Raw genomic sequence first — 3,182 nt, 5'->3', positions numbered from 1 at the left:
AAACCAATGCTGGCACATTCAATATCCATGGATTGGAAGATATTATCATCTAAAGTGATAGATTCAATGCAGTAATATCAAAACTCCACTGACTTTTTTGTACTAATAGAAATAAACTTAGGCTAAATTTTACATGAGGTTGAAAGGACTATGAATACCCAATACAGAACTGAAAGAGAATAACACTGGGACTCTGACAATGGACTTCAGTGTGTCAGGCCCTGAATTCAATCATAAGTTTTTCAAAAACAATACAAATCAAAGCAGTCTAGAATGACATGGCGACAGACACATAGAACATAAGGGCACATAGCAAATCCCAGATAGAGGCTGTTGTAATTTTAAAAAGCAGTGTAGCACTCCAGAGAAAGACGTCATTGGACAGAGCTTGGTTGAAGGATTTTTTTTTAAATTGGGCGAAAGTGAATGGGAAAAGGAGAGAGGGAAGAGGGGAGAGGGGAGACTGGCCTCTGGTGACAGGAGTGACAGGAGAGAAGAGAGAGAGGGAGAGAGAGGAAAAGATGACAGTGGGACAGGCAGAGAAGGAGAGAGAGAGAGAGAGAGAGAGAGAGAGAGAGAGAGAGAGAGAGAGGGAGATGTGAGTGGGCAGGGTCCTTTTAAAAGGGAACATAGTGAATGTGGACAGGTGGTGCTCTTAGTGACTGCAGCTGAGAGCATCTGCTGTCAGAACCCCAAGGGCAGTCCAGTACAGATGCCTGAATGCTAGCAGAGGCCTTCTCATGCCCAGTTAGGTTGTTTTCAAGAATGGTGCCAAAATTATTGTCTGAAAAAAAAAACACTCTTTTCAAGAATATTTCTGAGGAAACTCTACACACTGCAAACTAATGAAGTTTTTTTTTTTTTTTTTTTTTTTTTTTTATCTAATACGTTATTTAGAATTGGTGCAAAGCAACCCAAAGCCTAAATAGGGGACTTAAAATGGCAATCTACTTAAAGAAAAGATGAGGAAAGATTCACAATAGTTCTGTGGACATAGTTCAGTGGTAGAGTACTTCCTTCAGGGTCCCTGGTTTGAGCACTCACTTATATTCAAAACAGAAAGAAAAAAATGTCAATCACTTGCAAATGTTTCTTGAATATGACACTAAGGGAAGAGCCAAAGCATAAATAGACAGATTGGATTTTATGAAAACTAGAAGGAACTTGGCATCAAAAGATGTTATCAACAATTTAGAATGGGAAAGAATACTTGTAAAGTATTATTTGATAAGGAATAAATATTGGACACAAAATTCCTGAAACTCTTTTTTTTTCCTTCTATGTAACCTCCCTGGCTGTTCTGAAACTCTCTCTGTTGATCAGGTGGGCCTTGAACTCACATGAATTGGTCTACCTCTGAGTGATGAGTACTGGAATTAAAGGTGTGCACCACCACTGCCCAGCTACATTTCTGAAAGTCAATAGGCATAAAAATCAGCAAATATCTGAGAATGGGTATGTATGTGTTTTTCACAGCTTTGGTTAAATTGAAACAGTATCACCACAAGTTCAAGGCCAGCCTGCAGGGCATGGAAAGACCTAGTCTTAAAAAGCTGAAGCCCATGAGGAGTGGGTCAGAATTTTTATAGACATGTCTCTAAAATTTATATACAATGGCAAATAAGCATGCAGAAAATGCTGAATAGTCCCTGTCAGAAAAATACAAATTAAAACAATGAGAATTTCCCCAGGTGGGTAGACAGTAACTCTCCCAGAATACATGTGTTATTAACTGAAAATTGTAATACATGGCATGAGATTAACTCCCTACAAGTTGTTAGTCAAGGAGGTCCCAGAAGTCTCAAAAACAGCACAGTCTGTTGGCACCAAACTTGGTTCTCCACCCTAACTACACATTAAAACCCTATTGCTAATGATACTGTACACTTTTACCATGGGACATAGAAAAATCAGTTGCAAACCAAATGTGAAACTTCCTCCCTGCTGGCTAGCTTCCATAGTGTCAGAGGTGACTACGAAGGCTTCTAGTGGAAAAAAGACATCACTGGTCTTTTCCAGCCTTTGACCCAATATGTTGCAACACTGACATGCCAGGCAAAGTACTGGCACAATAGAGTCACAACTGATTTCTGGTTTTATTGGAGGCCTGGTCCACAGGAGGAAATATTAGATTTGGTACTGTGATCCCAGCAAAAAGCTTGTAGCATGGAAGCCAGAACTTGCTGTGGTTATTTTGCTATGTGATCATACTGTCACTTGCCTTCTAAATATTTATTCTTCTATACATAGACCTGGGCTGCTCAAATCCTTAGTCAGAGAATCTTTTGGTAGTAGACTATAGTCAGAGATGATCCAAGTTGTAAATGGTTAAAGTTCTGAGAATAAGAGACAGAGTGCTTCACTCTAAACTGGATATCTAAAAGAATATAAGAACCAGAGAATGGGGAGGAGTGAATGCTGTCTTCAGACTAGTTGTAACCATCACACTCATGAATTCACAAAAGCTATGGTTACCTGCACCAGACCTTCACAAGGGCAAGACAGTCAAAATCCTAGCACCCATGAGGTATATGATCTCTGAACCAATCCCTCACTAGGGTACTACTGGCATTGGATAGTCTACGGTGGAGGAAGGACCTTTCTTTTTGGAAGAAGTGGTGACTGGGAGGTACCCAATGTTCCAGTGGATGTTTCTACATACACTTGCATACAAATTGTACCGATTTATTTAGAAGTTTATTGATGAAAATGGGGGGGAAGATATGAAGTAGGAATGAGGACATGTTGGAGATATTATGGGGGCAACTGAAGGGGAAAATGGGGAGATGGGAATATGATCATATTTTATTGTATAATAGGAAATTCTCAAATAATAAAAAAATAAAATTACAATGGTATACTTCCTCATATCCATTTGGATGGCAACATTCTCTATTCACAAGAGCCAGAAATTGAAAACAGAATAGATGTCTGTCAATAGATGAATGGACACAGAAAATAAGCTACATTTATAAAACAGAATATTATTCAGCTGTTAAAAATGAAATCAGGAAATTCACAGGCAAAGGTATAGAAGTGAAAAAATCCTAAAAGAGGTAGCCCAGACCCCAGAATACTAATATAGTATATATTTGCTTATATCTGGATGCTAGCTCTCAAGTCTTCAAGAAGCAGTCTACAATCCATATAAACACAAAACCACAGAGTTTAGGTATAGAGCA

This window comes from Cricetulus griseus (assembly GCF_003668045.3).
Source record: "Cricetulus griseus strain 17A/GY chromosome 1 unlocalized genomic scaffold, alternate assembly CriGri-PICRH-1.0 chr1_0, whole genome shotgun sequence".
NCBI classification, from domain to species: domain Eukaryota; kingdom Metazoa; phylum Chordata; class Mammalia; order Rodentia; family Cricetidae; genus Cricetulus; species Cricetulus griseus.
Note: the sequence above shows the minus strand (reverse complement) of the source record.